A 24,919-nucleotide genomic window follows, 5' to 3' on the forward strand; every position below is an offset into this window, starting at 1 on the left:
AATGAACTCTTGTATTTCTTCATTCGAATTGGTACCGTAAATTGGAGCATCTTGAATCCAAAATAAACAATGATAATGGGGTAGTCCTCTACTTTGGTATTCACGGACCTAGTAATAGTGGGTAACTTTTCCAATAGGATTTGCCTTTGATAATATATAAGCTAACGTAACTTTAAATTTATTCTGAAAATATCTAGCTGTCGATACTGGATCTGCAGCTATTAGTTGCGAAATAGAACGATTATCATTTCACCCATTTACTTGTTTTATGTATTCCGCTAGTGCAGACCACATCCACTCCCCAGGGCTTAAAGTAATAAAAAAAGTAGCAGGTCCATAGTCGCGTGACATACAAGTCAATGCATTACGAATTTTTTTCCAATATGATTCAGTTCCAGGTAAACGAGAGAAAATTGTGTCAAGATTAGCATCTAGCTTATTCTCATTTAACATTTGCAGAAATTCTTTAACCGTAAAATTATGCTTTGGATTGATAATATTAAGCATTTGAAATATTCCAGCGTTTATTTGTCTCATTGTATTATTGTATAGTGAAAAAAAAGATATTAGTTGTTTAGTCTGAATTGTGAATGCTTCGATGCTAATCTACTCTTAATATAATCAAAATCTCTTAATTTAGGATTTCTTTCAGCATGTTGACCCCTCTTTCCGTAAGGATACAAATCAGGAAAGCACTTGAGATATAAATCGTTGCCTCTGTTATCTAAAGCATTAGCGGAAACTTGCAACATTTGGTATAACGCAGTATCTGATTCATTCTTTTTTTTTTTGTCATGTAAGGGATAAATGGCTGTTACAATGCCGCTACCCTAAGCGGGTCTTGGGCGTTGTCGTCCAGATCGGACGGGTGGGTGCCTATCACCACTACACAGCGCGTCCTTAGGTTGCGAATGGAGGAAAAGCCCCTGAGAAGGAGGTTAGCTGCGAATAAATTGAATAAGCAGCCGCGGACAGCCGATAGGAACAGGCGTAGTTGTGATGAGCCCACACTGTCGAACGCATTCATCTAGAAACACTACGCAAGCACCACAACAAAAAAACACTTCACATTATCTCTTATCTCTCAATCTATCTCTTTCATCGCACATTACAACAAATGGGCAAAAATCCTGATGCCGAGGAGGATGCGGGAGCGATGACAACTGCCCCGAAAGGGGATGTGTAGAATGATTCGTCACCTGGTCTTACGCGGTAACGATGCCAGCGAAGGCGCGCTGCCTTGCAGGGGGGCATTAGGATGCGAGAATGAAACCGTAGTTTCTGACGACGAGTTGACACTGTCCTCGTCAAAGTCGGAAAGCTCTCATACTTAGTTCTAGAGAGGTATGGGGGTTATCACCTCTAGAACGGTGGACTCACCTGCGATCGGAAAAGGATCCGAAGCGCGCGGGTTTAACATACTCTCATGGCTCAAAAAAATCAAATCCGAACCAAAAGGGACTTAAGGGTCGGAACTTGGAATGTTCGCAGTCTATACAGAGCAGGCGCGTTTAAAGAACTCGTAAAGGAAGCTGATCGGTACAATCTAGATTTGGTAGCAATACAGGAATCGCGGTGGCCAGATGGCGGAGTACTAGCATCGGGTAACTTCACGTACCTGTATGGGGCCGGGAGTGGGGAATCTCTAGGCACCGGATTTCTCGTAAGCAAAAGTATCATACATTCGGTTAAAAGTTTCAAATCCGTCAATGATAGGCTCTCGTACATCATTATCGAAGGTGAATAGTATAGATATGTATTTATTAATGTACACTGTCTTACGGAGGACAAAGAAGAAGAAGCTAAGGATCTCTATTACGAAACTTTAGAGCAGGTAATCGACCAGTTCACGTCTTACGACACAAGAATAGTATTAGGCGATTTCAATGCTATAGTAGGTAGGGAGGAAATGTTTAGGCCTACTATAGGGAAGGAAAGCCTGCACGAAGCCAGCAATGATAACGGTATTAGGGTCATAAATTTCGCGGCGGCACAAGATCTTATAATCAAAACTACGTGTTTTAAGCACAACAACATACACAAGGCAACGTGGACATCGCCGGACGGGGCCACACAGAACCAAATTGATCATTTCCTCATTGAAAAAAGACGTCATACTAATGTTCTTGACGTAAGGGCTTACAAAGGGGCAGATAGCGACTCGGACCACTTCCTAGTAGTAGCCAAATTAAGAGCTAGACTAGTAGCGAATCAAAATAGTAAGCGAGCAAACAAGGTACAAAGCTTCGATATTGAGAAGCTAAGAGATAGAACAGAGCGAATTAGGTACCAGATAGAAATTAATAACAGAATATCTTATGGGGGGACATCGAAAAAACGGTAAAAGAGGCCGCGAAGAAAGTATTGGGTAAAAAGAAAAAGCCAAAGAGCAAACCATGGTTTGACGAAGAGTGCGAACTCTGGTTTGAAAGACGCAAAAAGGCTAAATTAGATAGCTTACAAAATAAAAGCGATAGGACCGTAGAAGAGTATTCTAATGTAAGGAAATAGACGAGCGCGATCTACAGAAATAAGAAGCGGGAGTATCAAAAGAATCTTATTAGGAGAATAGAAATTAACAGAAAGGAAAATAACCCCCGCGAAATGTACAGAGGGATTAACGCCATCAGAAAGGGTTTTAGGAGTAGAGCGCAATTGATGAAGGACGAAAACGGGGACCTCGTAACAAATGACAACGAATTACTGTCGCTGTGGAAAAATTATTTCGATAAATTATTAAACGTGCACGAAAATAGCGAAGAATTAGGGGACGAAATTCACACTGCTGAACTCCACGTGGAGGAACCCAGCTACCAAGAAGTAGAGGCCGCGATTAAAAAACTAAAAAACAACAAAGCCGCGGGAAATGACTCTATACCAGCTGAGTTATTCAAATATGGGGGCGTCGAGCTCACTTTCAAAATTTATAAACTAGTATGTGCTATCTGGAAAAATTAAACAATACCCGAAAATTGGAAGGAATCTATCATTATACCGATTTTTAAAAAGGGGGATAAGACGGACTGCAATAACTATAGGGGTATCTCACTTTTAGCAACGTGCTACAAAGTTCTGTCAAACGTAATACAAGCTAGACTCACTCCATTCGCGGAAGATATAGTAGGAGATTATCAGTGCGGATTTCGGCGCAATAGATCGACGAGCGACCAAATGTTTATCATAAGACAGTTGTTAGAGAAAATGTGGGAATTTTGCGAAACCATACACCAACTATTTATAGATTTTAAAAAAGCGTACAACTCTATTAAGCGAAGCAAAATGTATCAAATTCTAGTACTTCTCGGTGTACTGAAAAAACTCGTGAGATTAATTCAAATATGTTCGAACGGAAGCACGGAAAAGGTCCGAGTAGGCGGTAATGTATCAGAACCCTTCATGATACGCGATGGTTTAAAACAAGGGGATGGGCTCTCTACGGTGCTGTAACTTTAACGTTAGAGTATGCCGTTAGAAAAATGCAGGTTAACCAGCTGGGCGCAACGCTTAATGGAACAACGCAGATACTAGGCTACGCAGATGATTTGGATATACTGGGGGATTGTAGGGAAACGGTAGCAAGAAACGCGGAAATCCTCATAAAAGCGGTGGAGTATACAGGGTTAGAAGTGAGTGAATCAAAAACAAAGTACATGATTGTGGATAAGCTAGGCATCTGCAGAGGGGAGAAAGATCTCAGAGTTGGGAATTTTACTTTTGAAAAGGTTAGCGAATTCAGGAATCTGGGTACGACCATAAATGATAGAAACGAGATTAATGTCGAAATAAATAAGAGACTCCATTCGGGTAATGCTTGCTTCTACGCCGTGAGTAATTTACTTAAGTCGAGGGTGTTGTCTAAAAACGTTAAAATAAGAATATACAGGACAATAATACTGCCGGTGGTTCTATACGGGTGCGAAACGTGGGCTCTCACTAAGCAGGCGGACAACCGTTTTAGGGTATTTGAAAATAAAGTCTTGCGAAAAATATACGGGCCGAAGAAAGATGAGGAAACCGGGGAATGGAGGAGACTACACAATGATGAGTTACACAATCTGTACGCGTCACCAAATATTAACAGAATAATAAAATCGCGCAGATTGGGATGGGCAGGGCACGTAGCGAGAATGGGAGACGACCGTACGGCAGCGCGTGTCATGAAGGGCAGGCCGATGGTAACACGACCTCTAGGTAGACCTAGACGTAGATGGGAGGACAACGTAAATGCGGATCTAGTAGAAATAGGACGGGTGGATGTCGATCGGAGAGGTGCATCTTGGGTGGGGTTGACACAAGATAGGGCAGCGTGGAGGGCTTGCGTAGATGAGGCGATGAACTTTCGAGTTCCAAATGCCACGTAAAAAAAAGGGATAAATGGTGTAATGTTCATAAAAAGGATCAGTTTGAGATTTTTCAGTTAATAATGAACGTATTGGTAATTCGTTTTGCACTATTTTTCTTTGAGGTATACACTTTTCTGTTTCTGTTTCATCATTTATTTCATATTCCAATTGCTCGTGTACTTTATCCAACAACATTTCTGGACTAGATGGAAGTTCAATTTTTTCTTAAATTGAATTATTTAGCTTTAGCCAACATAAAGCTTTCCATACTTTCTTTATATCAATATAATCTTCCCAAATTTGTTTAGCTTTTGTTGGGTGAGTTCTAACCAAAATATAAAATTCTTGATCAAGATTTATGGGATCTGTATCAGGACATATCTTCTTTAAAGTCTCTTCTAGTGGTAAGGGTAAATGAAATGTTCTACCAACAACTTTGTCAATTTTCACATAATGAGGAACATTTTTATTCATAACTGTATCCATTTTTGTAATTGTTTGAAAAGCCTTAGCTCTTTGTATTACAATTTTTTCCATCATATTGAGACTTTTAATTTCTTCTGAAATTTCTTTTACGAAAAGGTTATTCAATACACAATTTGATGGCATAATATTTTTTTTTAAGTTTGTCAAACAAGGTCTGCAAATATTAGTTTCTGTAGGTGTTATAGTGTCGTCATATTGTAATTCCTTAATTTATTGTAAAAGACTTTTACGTTTGATACCGAATATTTCAAAAACAATATTATTTTCATTAATAATATTCTGATCAAAAAGTAAAGTATCTCTCGCACAAAATAATCTTTCACATGAAATACAAGGAATTGCAGGTGGATCTGTGACTATTTTCGTGACTATATTCCTTAATGCCAATGCTAAATTTCTCCTTTAACTCGGATTCATTCAAACTTACTTGATTTAGATTTTTATAGCTTTTGATGGGTACACCAAACTTTTTGGATTTTTGTATAATATCTTTCAATAACACAACATCTGCATCATACAAAGCATTTTCTATATTTAAAATAATAGTATGTATGTTTTAATTTATAAAGTAATCTTTGTACTGTTCTCAAATAAGGATAATGAGATGATAAAACTTGAAATTTAAAAAATTTTGAACTGCATAATAGCGGTTGATCATAACAAATACTTGGATGGCCACGTTTATGAACATCATGGTATTGAGCGGACATATATCTATGGATAAAGGAAACTTGTAAGCACTTTTAAAAGTGATTTTAAGAATTTGTAAAAAAAAAACTTGGAGTTCAATTAATATATCGACATTTATAGTTTTACAATAACCATTACATCCCCAGACTTTACTTTTTTTACTTTTTTCTTCAAGAAGTGGTAAAATATTTGTGCTTTGTCCTTTTTCATTTATAATAACTTTCTCATTAATATTAAAATCGTTAAATAAACCAAGCCTAAAATTACACGCAGCACCTGCAAAATACGGTTCTGAGGAGGAGGTATGTTTTGGTCTACCACATAAAGCGGTTAATGCACAATCTACATTATCCACAATCGGTACATCACCTAATCGAGTTAATGATAATTCAACTTTATTTCTAAGATTTGTCAATCCTTTTTTTGCTGCATTAATGTAGTTATCTCGTACGTAAATAGACGTAGATATTAAATTTTCAGCTTCTAATCTGCATTGTGACGAAGAAACTGAAGAATCTAATTTAACCATGATTTTAGTTATAAAATTTTCGGTATTTTGTATCAATTTAATCGTGCTATCCTTAGCAATATTAATCACATTATATTTTTTTTTTTAATTTTGTTTGCCATTGCAATTTTGTCCTTATGTTTGTAGTAATACTGTTTTTTATTAGTAATATTTTATTCCGATTATTATGTTTGTAATCATTGCGATTCTTATTTAATATACTTGCCTATTTTTAGATATATAATGTATTTTTCTATTTTGTAGTATCCTTTTCTTGTTAGCGCTATAATATAGTTTATTTTTTAAACTTATTTTACTAATAGAATTTGAATACATATCACTACATGATTCATTTTTATTCTCATAGTTTGTATCACAATTAGAGATATTGTTAATACTTAGCTGTGAATTCGATTCGTTATTACTTAAAGAAAAAATACGTTCTTTATTTTCTGTGAAAGATTGTTCTTCGACATTATCAATTATATTTGCAGGTGTCAACTGTTTGACTAAATATTTAAGAGACTCAGCAGTTTCACTTTGATTATTATATAAAATTTGTGATTTTTGCATTTTACGTTTTTCTCTAAGTGCTTTTAAAATCTTGTCTTTATTTTTTTGATAATATGTTTTATTTTTTTTTCTGAGTTGCGATACTATATATATTTGTTCTCTTATTACTCGTTATGGAATTTTCATATATATTTTGATTCATTGTTCGTTTCCTATTCTGAACAACATTATCACTTAAAACTTGGGCTGTATTAGTTCGCGTATCGGTTATGTAATTAGAAAAAAACTGCGAACAATAATTAGAAAGATCATTAAAACATGGAAAATGTTGTATTGATCTATTCTCAAACATTTTTAATAAATGTTTACGCATCTCACTTTGGTTGTATACCATTACCACAGGTATGTAACCAAATACAAGTGTCACAGCAAAGGCTATAGAATAAATACCACAATCCGTAGCATTTGTTTGAGACTGAACTTTTTTAAATATAATATGTTTATTTTGTTCATTAAAACAATAAGGGTGTAACTTTTCTAAAACTTTAATAAGCTCAGTCCCCAATTCTGTACTATTCATCGAATCATAGACGAATAAACTATTAGTATCATAATATGTACATATAAAATGACCTACTTTAAAACCAGGCTGAAATAAAATTTGTATGTGTTTATTATCTTTGTTTATTTGTGAAATTTTTGAAATATTTTGTAAATATAATGTCGAGCACGGTTTATATACAGAAATTGCTGCACGGTTTATATACATAAAGTGTTGCAACATTTTATGAAAATAATCTATGTGCTCATCATTCAGACAATCATTGCTGAGAATAAGATCTCTGTTATACAATTTTATGGGTGGCAAATATATTGGAATTGGTAATATATTACAGGGAAAATGTTCAATGTACTTATTAACAAACAATTTTAATAAATGTGAACGCATTATATGAATATCTTATCTAACAAGATCTGGTTTCATTTGACACAATAAAGTTATTGCGAAAGCTATGGTAAAAACCACACAATCTTTGTTATTCATTTGTTGTTGAACATTTGGAAGTATAACTTCTTTACCTTCTTCAAAATAATAAGGATATAAAATTTTTCAAAATCGTTGTGCATCACTTTGTAATAAATTAATTTAATTATTTTATTTTCAAAATATTTTATTAAGATAATTACAATAATTTATATTAATATAAGGTCCCAAAAATCGTACAAATTCTACGTAATTTTATACAGTAATCACGTAAGATATAGGCTACAGTACCATTCATTTATTCACGCCATCCTTGAATTTTGCTGGAGTTGCACGTATAAAACGTGGAAAAGAAAAAATATATGAACTATACAATAAGAAGCTATATAAAAATTTACTATTAGTATCAATATAATAAAGCTGCTTACAATTTTTTTTGGTGTAATTATTAGTATTTCTTGTGTAGTATTTCTTTGATCCAAATTATATGATTAAAATCTGCAAAAGAAAAACAGTCATAAACAAACAATTTTTAAATATTTTATTTTCTAATTATAAAAATAATTGTTTCATTTATTAAAGAACAATGATAAATGTATAATAAGGGTGTAACTTTGTATGTCTAGTGTTGTGTAAGGAAAAACATATGCTTATTTATCCCGCGGTAAACAGTTAAATTTTATTTATCAAAGACGACGCTCCCTGTTGGAAAAAGTTGATAGAAGTCGATAAAATGTCTTATCGACTTGAATAGTGAATTTTAATACCATTTTTTACATTAGGGTTGGATAAAATGAGAAATCAAATGACAATCAGAATTAAATGCTTCAAAACAAAGTCCATATTTTTTTAAGAAAGGATACTTATTCCATTATTTAGAAACAGGCTACCATGATAGTTTTTACATAACTGTCTTTGTTCGGCTTTTTATGTTTAATCCTATGACACATAGGTATTAATATTAAAAAGAGTTCGACTTAATACATTGTTTTAATATCTTGATATAAATCACAATGCAAAATTTCAGCCCTCCTAGTATAATAATTTTTAAATGAGAGAGCAAACGAAATTACAAAACATTCAATTATAATTATTTAGAATTATATTTTCTCTCATTTAAAAACTATTATACTTAGAGCTCTGAAATTTTGCATGATGATTTGTTTCAAGTTGTTAGAACAATGTATTAAGTCGAATTCTTCTCAACTGAGATAGTTTATATTTTGATATTAATACCTATGTGCATGTTTGGGCGACAAAGCCGTAGTGTTCAACGTAAAACAACCAACAAAGTTAAGTATAAACTGTCACGGTAGCCCGTTTCTGAATAATGGAACAAGTATCTACACAAAAAATTACACATTTCACATGAATACACTGCATGTACTACGATAATAATTATTTAGGTATTGACTGCGACTGGCTTCCATATACTGAGTTGAAAATATCTATAGAGATCATCACATCCAAACCTTATCGTTTGTGATCTTGACACAGATATTTCTAATATCAATTTCGATTTTATAATGTAATTATTAACTTGTGGTAAACAATGAAGTTATTATAACATTCTAGACCTAACAATACAATCGAAAACGGAAATGTAATTCACTAAAGCTAACAGATCACCTACACAATCACAGACTACTAAATTATTTTTTAAGCCTATTTTGAAGCATATGTACAACATTTTTATTAAAAAAAACATTTAAATGGCATAATAAAGAGCTAGTGGCTTTATGTATGAAAATACTACAATAAATAAATAACAATAAGTATATGAGGGATATATGTATAGACGCATGTGATAAAAATCTTAGAAGTAAATAAAATAGTATATTTTGTACCAAGGGTGTAAAGTGGGCTTTTTTAGGCCGAGTGTGGATTTTGCAGTACGAGTCAAGGCGAGTTAGCCCGAGCCGCAGACGAGTACTGCAAAATCCACGAGGCCAAAAAGCCCACTTAGCCCTTGGTGCACACCATATTTTATGTAACGCGCGGACGTATTTTCGCGTTTTTTCGTACGTGTTAAGAGGGACTGATGCGACTATTTTTTGACACGGCAACCGTGCTCTTATCTTGTTCAAACATTATATAAAATAAATAAATAATGCAAATTTATCAAAATCAACTTTTTTTTTAAAATTACAAAAAAAAAATTTTGCGGGCAATAAAGGCCATTATTGCCCGCTGTTTGAATATGCAGGCAATAAAGGTTTTTATTGCCCGCTAAAATAACTTTTTTGCCCGCCGGTCAAAAAAGAGTCACTTTGGTCCCTATTAATAGGTACGAAAAACGCGAAAATCGTTCGCGTGTTACATAAAAAATATTACCTGTTTGTGAAGTTGAATGTGCTGAGCTGAACATCCACAGATCAACAGGTGTTTTATGAATCTACATACATTTGTCACAAATAGGTTAGAATATAGCATATTTTACCATAAATATATGCTATACAGTTTCAATGTTGAATAAAATGTCTTTTTTTAATAAAAATCACAGATGTATGTTTTAACTTATAATTATAAACGATTCACGAAGCACAAGAAAAAATATGTCAGCTGTCACAATATTTACGTCAGAGGAGCAATAGTGAAGATGCGCGTTTACTATATTTCTGCTATACTGGCATTACGTCATAGAATATTACTTTCCCACAACTTTCTTTGAATACAGTCGGCGCGGTGCGGATATTACTTTTCCATAACTTTCTGTAGTTCGGCTACTACGTATATTTTCTGATTCTGCAATTATCGTAAATAACGGAAGAAAAGTTATTATTATCAAATTATTATTCTATAAACGAAAAAAGATTTATTAAAGTTTTTACAAAAATTTTGATAGGATGAGTAAAGGTATGTATACATAACATAATAAATGCATTAAATAAACAATGAAACTGTAATCTTTAAATTTTATTTTGTAGGTGTTACTTATATAAATATTAATATTTGAATAATTAAAATTTGAAAAATGGAAGCTACAAAATCTGTGCATGAGTGTATTTATTGTAAAAACTTTTAAAAATAATAGTACTTTAAAAATACATGAACAAATACATACACAAAATAAACCGCATAAATGTAATATATGTAAGAAGAGTTTTTCACAAATAGGTAATCTAAATGTACATCTCAAGACACATGGCAATAAAAAATTGTGTAATCAAGTGCTTATCATGCAAGAAAAGTTTTAGTACACATTGGCAATTAAAAGTCCATGAAAAAACTCATGCAAATTTAAAAATATACAAATGTAGTGATTGTGACAAGAGTTTTGTACAAAAACAACTTCTAATAAACCATAGATTGAGACATACTAAAGATACGTAACTACGACTGTTACATATGTGATAAGACTTTTGCAAGGAAAGATGCTTTAGAAAGACACGTATATACCCATGACAAGAATGAGTTTACGTGTAATTATTGTAACAAGAAATTCACTGTAAAAAAAAAAATTGTGTAAACATATTATGGATCATATGTGTACGATTCTTGAAATGTCGAAACCTCCAAATTTGTTTGTACCTCAATTAGACTGATATGTATTAAATAATAAGTAATAAAATATTTTTCTATATATTTTTCCCCATAAAATGGATATTTATTTAACTATAAACTAATGTATAGGAAGTATACATAATATATAAATATAGATATATATATATATATATATATATATATATATATATATATATATATATATATATATGTATATATATATATACACACACACACATAATATTTCTCTATAATTACTTAGCTACACACTCACAATAAAAAAATATTTTTGTACAAAAAGTTTATTAAATTTTCAAAGTTTTATTACAAAGCCTTTATCTAATGAATTTTTAAAACAAAACATGCTTAAACAAAAATAAGTTTTTAACTACATTTGCTACTTTTCATTTATTTCTTATTTAAGAAACGAAAGCTTAATAATAAATATTAGGAATTAAAGTTTGTCAATCGAAAGTTTTAAATACTATAATAATTAAAGTATCTTGTTTGTACCTATTAATTATAAAACATTGATATCATAACCTATATACTTAGTCATATTTGAAACAAATTTGTATGTAACGTAGTTCTAACTATTGTACTTAGTCATATGTTTTTAAAACCAAATTTTTATATAACTTTGTTCTAACTTTATCTGTTATAATTAGTCTTTTACTTAATTACATACTCTTAAAAGTTTCGCACTTTTAATTATACAATTATCACATATCTTGTTGAACACAAGGAAATCTTGTACTATAAACCTTAAACAGTCAAATACTGCATTATTTATATCAAATTTTTTTAATTATAGCTAAATGAACACAAGGAAATCTTGTACTATAATCTTGGACAGTCAAATACTGTATTATTTGCATCATTTTTTTTTAATTATAGCTAAATGCTTAGAGTCCATAATTTTCTTTGACTGTTATTTACTCTCTAATTTGTAAATAAAATATGAAATAAAAAAAATAAAATTACACCCGTAGTAACGCTGGCCGCTGGTCTGTATAAGTATAATATGTGGGAAAGCAATATGTGCGGCTAAGTCACGGTCTTAACACTAGCCGTGTGCGGCTAACTTCATGGTCTGAACATTTTCGGGCTAAAGAATCCCAAACGTATTTGAGCATTTTTGTTGAGACATTCTCGTTTATTAGGGAAAAAACTGCTTTCTTGCCAATATCTCGATTAGAAATCATAGTTAAGCATACAAATATGATTATACTCCAAAAAAATTCAGATACAATAATGTAAATATTTGTATTTATTGAAATTGAAAATTTGAAAATCCAATATAGAAGTAAATAGTGTCGCGGTCGCCGCAGGCTTTCAAACTCGCCTTCGTGGCGCTACCGCGCCACTTGATAAGTTACGAGAAAAACGCGTTTAAAGTTTTATTTTTGTATGCAATCTAATGTAAAATATTTTACAGAATCGCCTGTAACATAAGTATAACTTTGACTTTTTACATCAGATTGGTTTCAAAATATTCATAAAACTATAAGCAATTAAAATATATAATAACAAAATTTTCAAGTTTTTGGCAAAAAATCAGTGGAGATCCACCTTAAAGTGATTAAACAATATTTGTTGATTATGTTCAGAAAACTTGTTTAAATAATATATTTTTGTAAAACCCTTATATGTGTTTGAAGCATATCTATTTGTATAAAAGTGCCCTTCGAAGCCCAAATCTTAAGTAAGTCTGCGGTAACTAAAAGATGAAAATTCTGAATTTTGACCTTCGAAAAAATGTCATACTTGATATTATGGCACGTATAAACATTGTTCTATCTTTTTTACTTTATACCTAAATATAATTAATAGTTTAATTCATTATTTAAACAATTTAGGAAAAATATAAACAAACAAAAAATTGAATTTTTCATTTTTTGACAATTTAAGGTATATCTGTCCCCTTAATTTAGTGAAAGTATTAAAAATGATTAATGTTTGAGGCATAAGCACCCATTTTCCGCACTATTATCCGCATGATAGCACCCATATGACCACTCATTTTAACAAATTTAAAGTATTTAGGAGTATAATTATTTCGAACTAAATATTTATCTAATCAAATAACATAGTAAAATAACGTTAAAAAGTTTCAGGAAGCTTGAGTATTTCAATTTTTCTAAAAAATTATAAAATTACGTGATGAAACGTTTGAAATCAGTACATGACAAGATTAGTAGTAGAGAGTAAAAAAAAAAAAAAAACTTTCGTAATCCAACGAAAGTTTGTGTGAATGTGTGAAAGTATGAAGGATAGTAGGATCTGAGTAAGGAAGTCCGACTCAGAGACATGCTACCTTATGAATGAATAAATTGTATCGAATGATGAGTATGGCTGGAGGTAATTGCTGTGAAGATCATAGCATAACTATCCAGCATCTTGTTATATTTTTTTGTTATTAAACCGGACCGGCGAACAGGAAACTACGTTTTCCTCTGCAGGATTTGCGACGTTATAGTGTGTTTATTGTGTAAAATAATATCTACTCTGTATTGGATTGCAAATGTTTATGTGTAACTCTGTTTATATGTAACTCTGGAAAAATAAATAAATAAATTCTCTTTTAAATGCATTATAGCTGAATTGTTTGTAACAATGAGACGATTGAAAAAAACGCATAGTGTTTATCCAAAATCAAAAAATGGCCATAAAAAAAATATAGTTGAGAAAATAAAAAATAAATTTTTTTCCCAACTTCAAAATCCAAAAATATATATGCATGTCGAATTTTATTAATATTGACGGAGTAGTTACGGAAATATTACGGTATACATACACGCACACACACACACATCCATACGGACATTTTCTAAAAACATTTGATTTGAACTTCTAACACACCAAAAAGTATTTCCTAGAAGTTTTGACGATACTCAAAATTTTACTATTACAAAGCTTCCTCTAGAAGAAAGCAAAAAATATATATATATATATATATATATATATATATATATACATTCATGCATAAAGATTATTTTAAGATTGGTCCAGGTGAAAGGTATGCTGCAAATAATTATTTGTGCAAATATGATCCTTTTTTTAAAGCCATCTATTTGTAAATATAAAATAACGAATGCTGTATTTTGTCATGCATATCACAAAATGTAATCAGCAGATTTGATTCAGATGAAAGGGATGCTGCGATTAAATATTTGTGCGGATATAATTTTTTTATTAAAGTAATTTGTTTGTGAATATGGAGTGACGAATGCTTTATATATTCATGCATATCACAAAATGTAATCTGCAGTTTTGGTCAAGATCAAAAGAATGCTGCGAATACTATTTGTTTATGTATGATCTTTCTTCTGAAGCTATCTCTTTGTAATTATGAAATGACTATTGCTGAATGCATTCATGCTAATCACACACAGTCCAGGTGCCGACGCAAAGTATTATCCTACACTTTTACAGAATCCTTAACTTCTAAATTTAAAATTATCTTATAATTATATTCAACTTAAATTTGTATTAATTTACAATTTAATTTATAGTATTAACCAATAAATAGACAGAGCTAATATAGTTACTTTGATAAACGCGTCATGATATGGCAACAGATCCCGTGTAAAGTATATTAGAAAACCGAGTTCAAACAACCACAATGTCATATATCTGTCATATATTCACAAACACATACTTTTAAAAGAAAGAGCATACCTGCACAAACACTTATTTGCAGCATCCCATTTTTTTTTTTTTTTTTTTGGCCGAATCTTTAGATAACATTTTGTGATTAGCATGAATGCATTCAGCAATAGTCATTTCATAATTACAAAGAGATAGCTTCAGAAGAAAGATCATACCTAAACAAATAGTATTCGAAGCATTCTTTTGATCCTGACCAAAACTGCAGATTACATTTTGTGATATGCATGAATATATAAAGCATTCGTCACTCCATATTCACAAACAAATTACTTTAATAAAAAGATTATATCTGCACAAATATTTAATCGTAGCATCCCGTTCATCTAAACCAAATCTGCTGATTACATTTTGTGATATGCATGACAAAATACAGCATTCGTTATTTTATATTTACAAATAGATGGCTTTAAAAAAAGGATCATATTTGCACAAATAATTATTTGCAGCATACCTTTCACCTGGACCAATCTTAAAATAATCTTTATGCATGAATGTATATATATATTTTTTTTTTGCTTTCTTCTAGAGGAAGCTTTGTAATAGTAAAATTTTGAGTATCGTCAAAACTTCTAGGAAATACTTTTTGGTGTGTTAGAAGTTCAACTCAAATGTTTTTAGAAAATGTCCGTATGGATGTGTGTGTGTGTGTGCGTGTATGTATACCGTAATATTTCCGTAACTACTCCGTCAATATTAATAAAATTCGACATGCATATATATTTTTGGATTATGAAGTTGGGAAAAAAATTTATTTTTTATTTTCTCAACTATATTTTTTTTATGGCCATTTTTTGATTTTGGAAAAACACTATGCGTTTTTTTCAATCGTCTCATTGTTACAAACAATTCAGCTATAATGCATTTAAAAGAGAATTTATTTATTTATTTTTCCAGAGTTACATATAAACAGAGTTACACATAAACATTTGCAATCCAATACAGAGTAGATATTATTTTACACAATAAACACACTATAACGTCGCAAATCCTGCAGAGGAAAACGTAGTTTCCTGTTCGCCGGTCCGGTTTAATAACAAAAAAATATAACAAGATGCTGGATAGTTATGCTATGATCTTCACAGCAATTACCTCCAGCCATACTCATCATTCGATACAATTTATTCATTCATAAGGTAGCATGTCTCTGAGTCGGACTTCCTTACTCAGATCCTACTATCCTTCATACTTTCACACATTCACACAAACTTTCGTTGGATTACGAAAGTTTTTTTTTTTTTTTTTACTCTCTACTACTAATCTTGTCATGTACTGATTTCAAACGTTTCATCACGTAATTTTATAATTTTTTAGAAAAATTGAAATACTCAAGCTTCCTGAAACTTTTTAACGTTATTTTACTATGTTATTTGATTAGATAAATATTTAGTTCGAAATAATTATACTCCTAAATACTTTAAATTTGTTAAAATGAGTGGTCATATGGGTGCTATCATGCGGATAATAGTGCGGAAAATGGGTGCTTATGCCTCAAACATTAATCATTTTTAATACTTTCACTAAATTAAGGGGACAGATATACCTTAAATTGTCAAAAAATGAAAAATTCAATTTTTTGTTTGTTTATATTTTTCCTAAATTGTTTAAATAATGAATTAAACTATTAATTATATTTAGGTATAAAGTAAAAAAGATAGAACAATGTTTATACGTGCCATAATATCAAGTATGACATTTTTTCGAAGGTCAAAATTCAGAATTTTCATCTTTTAGTTACCGCAGACTTACTTAAGATTTGGACTTCGAAGGGCACTTTTATACAAATAGATATGCTTCAAACACATATAAGGGTTTTACAAAAATATATTATTTAAACAAGTTTTCTGAACATAATCAACAAATATTGTTTAATCACTTTAAGGTGGATCTCCACTGATTTTTTGCCAAAAACTTGAAAATTTTGTTATTATATATTTTAATTGCTTATAGTTTTATGAATATTTTGAAACCAATCTGATGTAAAAAGTCAAAGTTATACTTATGTTACAGGCGATTCTGTAAAATATTTTACATTAGATTGCATACAAAAATAAAACTTTAAACGCGTTTTTCTCGTAACTTATTCGTTTGACTTCAAAAAGTTTCTTGCGCAAGACATTTATATTAATCCTATTAGAAATTTTTACACTTATACTTTAGAACATTCTGAAAAGAAGTTAGAATTTTTATTTGAGGTATCTGTTCTGGAAAAAATTGTTTAATTATTAATATTAATAAATTATGGGGTTTTTAAAAGAATTTTACTGTTTCATGATTTCTTGATTTATTGCAGATAAACAATGAGAATTCTCGTAATAAAAAATACTCACATTTGTTAAGTACGGCTCAAAATGTATGTTCAAATTTTTGTGATTTGTAGTATATTTCAATTAACGTTCTTTTTAAGTTCTATTGTTTTTCATGCAACTTCATATTATTGATTTTAAATAATAACTGTCATTCAAAATAAACCTATCTTTGAGTAAACATCACGCAGAGAGAAATAGTGAAAAGTGCATATTTTCAATACAAATCAACGTCAACATAACCACTGCATTGATTGCTGCTATGACGAAGGCGTTGGCGGATGCTATGAGAATTGCTATTCCACAAGTTACCACTCCTGTTACAAGCCAGCCTGAATCTTCTTAAGTTCAACCCAAAGCTCCTCCGTTCAAGTATCAAGAATATCGTTCGTCCGGTGGAACGACAGTCAACGATTATTTCAAGAGATTCGAGTGGGCATTACAACTGAGTAAAATTTCGGAAGAAGAATATGGTTATTTCGCTCGAGTATATATGGGCTCAGAACTTAATAATGCTCTAAAAATTCTTGTTGCTCCTGATATGCGCGACGAAATAATCGCCAAGAAACCTACTACATTCAAAGACGCTTACGAAAAAGCACATACATTGGAGTCAACTCTTCAAAAAGCGGATGAGGTTACCTCTACTTCTAATAAGATACATGCACTATCTTATTAAACGACGCATTTCAAGCATAAACGGAATGCTTCACATACATCGCGCAGTGCTTCTCGGAAGCAAGATCATGGTGAACAACAAGGTCAGTACGCTTGTTATGGATGCGGAGAACGTCACAAACGCAGTGAGTGTCCATTTTGTACTTCTGAGTGTCATAAGTGCAAAAAACGTGGACACATATCGAAAGTTTGCAGAGCTTCACCTTCACTTTCTACTTCTCAAATACAAAATTCTGAAGAGCCTGCACAACAAATAGATACATTGAAATGTTTCAACGCAGTCGAAGAATTCCACGTTATTGATAAGTCTTGCGGTAAGAAAATACTTCAAGTGCTCATTGAAGGCCACAAATTAAATATGATTCTGGTGCACTATATGGTTTCATTGGTAGCGATGCACTTCGTAACCTCAAACCTTATTTTCAATTACAGACAACTTCTAAGAAATTCATGAGTTACTCGCAACATCGCCTCAACTGCATCGGGACTTGCGCTATTAATGTCTCATTTGGTTCTACATCTCGTCAACCTCCGATCTACATTATACAGGGCTCTTACGATTCCTTATTTGGTCGTGAATGGATCGCACAATTCAGTCACGAAATTGATTGGACCGAACTCTTTTCTCCAATCAAGGTTAATACCCTTTCTACTCTTCCATCTTCATTAACTCGTGATCTACAAGCACAGCTGGATCAACTTTTGACAGGTACGCTGAAGTTTTCAGTGAAACAGCTGGAAAGCTTACTGGACCTTCAGTTAAGGTACATTTTAAACCTGGATCTTCTCCTCTTTTTGCTCGTGCTCAAGATATAGCATATGCGTTACGCGACAAATATTCTAAAGCAGTTGACGCTAAATTTGCGGCTGGATTTTACAAAAAAGTTGATTTTTCCGAGTGGGCTTCGCCTACACACGTCGTTATTCAAAAAAATGGTAATATTCGTATAACTGGAAATTATAAACCTACGTTGAATCCACGTATAATAATAGATGAATGTCCTATTCCAAAACCTAGTGACACTTTCAACAAAGTAAAAGGAGCCAAAATTTACGCACATCTTGATATTACAGATGCTTACACTCATCTTCCTGTTGACGACGAGTACCGTCATGCTTTAACCCTCAATACTCCTACACATGGGTTGGTTCGTCCTGCACGAGCTGTTTACGGCGCAGCTAACGTTCCTGCAGTTTGGCAACGTCGATTAAAAGAAATCTTACAAGGTGTAAAAAACGTTGAAAAATTTTCGACGACATCATTGTATGGGCTGAAAGTTTCGAAGAATTGTTGTAAAATCGGTTTACTACATTTATTAACGTATATTACTACAGACTAGTGGTTATTAAAAAAAGGTTACAATTTACAAATTGCTAGTAATGCTAATCAGAACCACTAGTCAGCATAATTTCAGCTTCTTCCATCATTTACACAAGAAAGTACAGAATAGCTGCAGATTGATGTAGATCCCAAAGGAGACTAAATTTTCATGTGCAGATGTTTCATTTAAGAAGAAGGTATAAGCACGAGCAGCAATGGTCACTCTTCATCCAGGCTGCAACAGGTGCAACCAGATATAGAGTATGAGCATAGCGGTAGCAGCAGCTAGAGCACTAAGAAAATGAAGGCATAACCTCTAAGCAAGAACTGCACTTTTTTTTGCTGTTACATGTTTTATGTTTTGGCAGCACTTCTGACAAACTGACACACACACACACACACACACTATCTTATACTTGTTGCTCTGTACTGAAGATCAACGAAAAACCGCGATTATCTGATCCGCGACAGATATCGCGGTGAGCAGACACAGTTTGAAAACACTTCACACAAAGGCGTCATACCAGCACTTTTGATGTGCTAACTAACTGCTGCATTCTATCCTTGTTGCCGTTCTGCGCTTTCTTTAAATATTACTAAAATATCGAACCGAGCAAGACATTTTGCGATGAGCGAATGTCGGGAGGCTACTTTTAATCACACACGGCAGGTGGCAGCTTGTACCTGTTGCCAGCCAGTCGCCAGATCGATGCGCACAATGTATGCGCAACCGTCGAGCGTACCTCGCCAGAGCCACGGCCAGAGCTAATGAACAGCTATTTGGCGTCGCTTGGACAATAATATATCTGTTTTTTTTTTTTTTTTTTAATTATACAAATCCAGGACATCGTTGCCCTCCTTTTAATAATTATCTACCTTAGTGTAAAATTTTAAATGAATATTTGCACGCATAAGATAATGGCATTCGAACAAAATTTAAGTATAATTTCCTTAAGAAAATTTCTCCTTTAGCAAAATTATCAAAATTGAAAATTATTTTGTTGATTATTTTTTAATTTTCACCTACCTTATTTTCTTTTTTCCGAGTCAGCTACTTCAAAATACCGGAAATAGATTAAAAGGTTAAGTTTTAGAATAAAGTTTAAGTTGTTTATAAATAAGTCTGTGTTCACGCTGTAAATAGACAGATCATTGCTTCGGAGTTCACCACGCGATGTCATAAGTTAAAAATCCTGAATAAATACGCTGCACGCGCATAAGCTCGATTAAATTATTTTGCTTTTGGCTGCTGTGCTAATTGGAATCGACAAGTTGTTCTGGTTCTCAATAATATGTAAATATATTAAATTTTCTGGATAGTGTTTAGATTCTGGTGCATTAATGGTGTCGCATTTCAAGTATCAGAACTGTGGAAGTGCTTCTATAAACGCTGCACAGTGATAAACTTCGGCAAATAATTAGAAAAGGTAACCAAGGTAAAGGTAATTGCTTTAGAACGTGCTTGCGTGCGACACCAAAAACGACAATGATAGCGTGATCGGCAGCCACTCCAGGCTCAGCTTTAACTTTATCGAGCACTTCGTGCAGGTAGGCTGAACCTCGGCAGCGGCTTTGAGAAAACCGTATTTAGACAGTGACTTGACAAAAGCTGAGTCATTTGTAGCTTGGATGTAAGTGATTTTTTGCAATTTTGTTATGGTTATAGTCCTATGTATTTTTAAAAAGTGTAATAAAATACCATAACAAAATTGAAAAAAATGGAATATTTCTGGACTGAAAATAACATAAAAAAGGCTCAAAAATAAGATCGCGCCAAGATACTTCAAGCCGCGGCTGAATTACGGTTTAATAAAAACCACCGCCGAGGTACGGCTACCTTGCATTTAGGTGTTGATATACAAAAACAATATTCAGCTAGTAGCACGACGCAGTAGACAACTGCATCGCAGTAGCAACCACATTTCGAGGGCGTTCATGTCGAGGGCATTTCTTCTGAACGCATTAAAAACATACAAAATACGTTTTACAATGTAAAATGTTAGTAACTATAAGTATTGTGTTTCTCCTCACTAATCTATATATTTTAGTATTTTAATTATAATTTCTGCTCTAAGATATGAAATCCTTAAAGAAATCATCCAAAGTTTTTCTGTATTTATATCAATACACGCTAATGAATGCAGTAAAATCAGTTTTAAAAATGTCAAGCGTTAAAAATCAGCACATTTACAACAATCTTTTTTTATTTCTCCAAGAACAATTAAGCTCACTATAGCTTCAAGATAAAAATCCGCTTCGAGTTTTATGAAGAATCACAAAAATAAAAAGAATCAAGCGAATTCTCCTCAATTATAGAATTATAAATTCAATAAAAAGCGGATTTAAATCTTAAATGTATAGTAACATTAATAAAAAAAAAATTACTTTTAAAAAAGTAAAAAGTGAGGCGAGTTTAATACATTCCGCAACAAAATTACAGATAAAAAAAACTTAGATAAATTAAACCAAGTCGAGTTTATTATATTCAATCATAATGGAGCAAAAAATTGTTTTGTTCAAACGAGGGCTTACTTAACTTAAAGTTAAGTTATATGATGATCCATTAAGAACAACCCTCAAGATACTTACCTCGTAACTTGCTATGCCCTTTTTATTGTACTTATAATGTTTGTATCACGTTCTATTACAAAGAAAATTTTAGTTTTTCAGACAACAAAATAAAACAGGCATAGCAAGTTAAGTAACTATCTTAAGGGTTGTCCCTAATAGATAATCATGTAACTTAACTTTAAGTTAAGTAAGCCCTTGATTGAACAAAACAATTTTTTCGCTTTATTATGATTTAATATAATGAACTTGACTTGGTTTGATTGATCTTAGTTATTTTTTATCTGTAATTTCGTTGCGAAATATATTAAAATCGCCCAACCTTTTACTTTTTTAAAAGTCAATTTTCTTTAGAGAATTCAGCCCTTTTAGTAAATTTTGATGAGGATTTTATATTTATCCAAAAATAAAGTGTAAGCATCTTAAGCACCTTTCAACCATGGCTTTTTGTACCATTTTTATCACTAACATGAAAACACTGATTGTTCTGTCGCAAAATATTAGTAAGGTGGCTATGATTAATAATGTATATTAGGAAAATATGGATAGTTATAAATCTACGCTGTCCACGAATATTATTGTTACACACCTAATATCTATGAAGCACACTATCTACACGTCGTCATCGGCCGCCCTGTTCATCTAGACGCCATCCTCATATAATTTATTTACCTAGACACCAAAAACTACGAAGCGCACTACCTAGACCTCGTCATCGCCCACCATGTACACCTAGACACCACCTTTAAATGATTTTTACATCTAGACACCAAAAACTACGGAGCGCAATACCTAGACGTTGGCATAGGTCATTCTGTACACCTAGACGTCGTCCTCATAGGATTAATTTACTAAGACAGAAAAATCATGGTGTAAACTACCTAGACTTCGTCATCGGCCACCCCGTACACCTAGACACCACCCTCAAATGATTTTTACACCTAGACACCGAAAACTACCTGGACCTTGTCATCGGCTGCCCTGGCCACCTAGTTACTGTTACTGCTATTTTCTTGAGAAAGCAATACCCCATCTGTATACCCTGGTTAAAATATTGACGTGATTTTGTAATGTATTAAAATTATGTATTTCTTTATGTAATTTTTATATGTGATTTGTAACGTCAGTTTGTCAAAAACTTATCTTCGTCCCAACTCTAATTAACCTCATTTGTGTGTCGTGATTTAAAAGTGATATATAATCTTATTTAACATTTTGAATAAGACCCGTCCCTGGTAGAATAAAATAACCTACTTTTCCTTGTTTGGTGCTTGAGATCGACCGCTTTGTTCGGCAGATAAAATGGAAAAGGTGATTTTTTTTTAATTTGTATCTCTAAAACTAAAGGTCATAACCTCGCGAAAAAAATTATGTCGATGGGTCACGTGTTAAACTATATCTTATTGAAATTTCAAGTGATTTGACTTGGATTTCAAGTGTTACTATTTGTCGCGAAAATGTGCGCTCTACTTAACCAAAGTACCACGAGAGGATAATGGGCTGGGCTGCGCTGAATAGACTTAAACTAAATGTAACTAAAACTAAGGCTATCGTCCTGGGTTCCCCCTACTATATAAACGCTCTACCTTCTACTGCTAACACCTATATAAATATAGGGGGAGCCCAGGTCAACTTTGAATCATCGGTGCGCAACCTGGGGCTGGTGCTTGACTCCAAACTTACGTGGAAAGAGCACGTTACACAAATTTGTAAACGTGCTCACTCTTTAATGTACCGTCTCTATTTTTTTCGGAAAAGCACTAGCCTTAGATTGCGCCAACATTTAGTGCAAGCACTCCTGTTTCCCCTCATTGATTATTGCTCGCTTGCTTACTGCGACCTGACTTAGGAACTTGACTTAAAACTGCAGAGGCTTGTCAATACGGGGATCCGTTATATCTACGGTGTGAGGAGGGACGAGCACATCTCCCCTTACAGGCGTGAGCTGCAATGGCTTAACACCGCCGGACGTAGGAAATACTTCATGGCCTGTTTTCTAAGAAAAATGTTCAACACCTCAATACCTACTTATCTATTAGCCTATTTTGATTTTCACGTCGCGCTCAGGCCTGTGAGGGGTGAGGTGACTCCACTGGACTTCCCGTCCTTCAAGACGGAGACGCTGAAAAATTCATTTTTAATCAGGGCCTCCTACCTCTGGAATAGCCTTCCATCTCATCTTCGCAACACACTATCCATATCACACTTTAAACAAGCAGCTAAAAATTACTTCTTCAATCTGGAAAACACATAAACATCACACAAAATACACACATTCTCATTCATCTCATTTCACTTCATTCCATTTCACACTCTTCACACGCAGTAGCACCCCTACACAATACACCCTTACACAAAATTTTTATTCTTTTTATAATATACTATAATTGTATATGTACAATACAGTACAACAATAAAAAACAATTAAATCTAAAAATCTAAAAAAGTAGCTTTGATGAGTAGGCTGTAGCGGATAGTCTGTCATTTTAATGAATTTTTTAGGAACGACCATCCCAATTCTCTACGTTTTTTTAAAATGAGGGCACAATTTGTTCAAATTTTGCCTGTTTTCTTAATAAAAATTTTGGTGTCACGATTATCTCGAGAGGCTTTAATCAATCGAGCTAAAAATCTGTATGCAAACTCCCCTAGTAACAGTAAGGTGCAAAATTTATTTTAAGCTTGATCCTGATGTATACGTAGAATGCGGTCACCTACAATAAACGGTTTTTTGCTCTCACTCGAATTTTAAGCATTCTACAAAAAAAAGTTGAACAGTAAAGTTGTAAAATAAAACTTTGCGGATTTACGTTTTACATGGAAATGTCAAGTGTAAAAGTTGTAGACATACTTAAAATACTACTTTTTTCTGTTGCAAACATTTTTTTTAAACACTTTTTGACAAACAACAACTCTAGAAGCGATTCTGCAGAAGCAAAAACAGAACGGTGCAAGCGCGAAGCGCGAGCATCGGCTGGTATGGCGGACGCAGAGCGCCAGCGTTGGGGGGCATGGCGAGCGTCAACGGTCGGGTGGCGCGCTAGTTTATTGTAAGTTCTACAACTTTACATTTATCACTATCAATGGCACAATGATTGATGTTATAAATAGATTGATGTTAACTCTATCGGTTATCCCGAGGCAAGTTGTGTGTAAGGAAGGAGAAAAAAAAATCACAATAGTTTTTTAAATTATTTTCCTACGACGTTTTGGTGGTCTATGTCATCCTCATCAGAAAACTGTTTATTTATTTCTGACATTAATCGCTTTTCTTTTGTTTTCGTTTCAGTCGGAGTATTGTATATGTGTATACCTCGCTGAGTTGCTCTGTGTCTTTTCTCGTTTGAA

The 24,919-nt window shown here is 32.9% G+C and overlaps 1 protein-coding gene and 1 long non-coding RNA gene across 17 annotated transcripts in view; one reads left to right on the plus strand and one right to left on the minus strand.

The window, feature by feature from the left end:
* The window catches only part of LOC100680429 (protein unc-79 homolog), a 2,400,004-nt gene that overhangs the window by 1,810,547 nt on the left and 564,538 nt on the right, over positions 1 to 24,919 (plus strand). The window lies entirely within an intron of this gene.
* On the minus strand, positions 7,692 to 11,112 carry LOC107981876. Its single transcript, XR_004226744.2, has 4 exons — positions 10,590 to 11,112; positions 9,860 to 10,270; positions 7,954 to 8,023; positions 7,692 to 7,848 (listed from the first exon to the last, which is right to left on the minus strand). It is a non-coding gene; the product is annotated as an uncharacterized LOC107981876 (long non-coding RNA).

This window comes from Nasonia vitripennis, assembly GCF_009193385.2.
Source record: "Nasonia vitripennis strain AsymCx chromosome 2 unlocalized genomic scaffold, Nvit_psr_1.1 chr2_random0002, whole genome shotgun sequence".
Taxonomy (NCBI): domain Eukaryota; kingdom Metazoa; phylum Arthropoda; class Insecta; order Hymenoptera; family Pteromalidae; genus Nasonia; species Nasonia vitripennis.